Source organism: Xylocopa sonorina, unplaced genomic scaffold (assembly GCF_050948175.1).
Source record: "Xylocopa sonorina isolate GNS202 unplaced genomic scaffold, iyXylSono1_principal scaffold0079, whole genome shotgun sequence".
Lineage (NCBI taxonomy): Eukaryota > Metazoa > Arthropoda > Insecta > Hymenoptera > Apidae > Xylocopa > Xylocopa sonorina.
In genome coordinates, this window is record NW_027490150.1 from 85001 (window position 1) to 85622 (window position 622).

The window sequence follows — 622 nt, forward strand, 5'->3', positions numbered from 1 at the left end:
ACGCGGGCGTCGCCGAACGGAGTTCGAGGCGACACGATATATCGGTCCTACGGATGAAACGCATACGCCGATGGTTCGCGCGTAAGGTCTCCCTCAAAGTTACGAAAAAATGCACGCGCGCGTCCAGGTGCGAAGAGAAAAAAAAAAATCCCTTCAAAAATTCGTTAGGACTCCTCCGCGTACCAGCAGCCTCGAGGCGGTCTTTTACCTCCCGGCAACGCGAAGCGAGCATAAACTGTTCGAGCTCGCAACGGCGGGATTACAGACTCTCGACAACGAGGACAACGGGCAACGGCGGAATCGTCCCCTCTGGAACGAACGTGCGCGTCGAACTGAGAAGAAAAAAGACCAAACACCCAGCGGCGTATTGCTTTCGAGATCGACAAGACGCTCTCTCGTTCGGGTGAACATAACAATGTTATCATCGATGGGACACACTCGTCGTCTTCGCGCACAGTCTCGAGGCGGTCTATAAGAGTTTTCCCCGGCAACACGAAGCGAGTATAAAATTATTCGATCTCGCAACGGCGGGTTTTTCTCAGACTCTCGACAACGAGGCTTGGGCGCGAGCGACGGAATCGTCCCCTCCGAACGAACGAACGACGACGACGGTCTCTTCAAA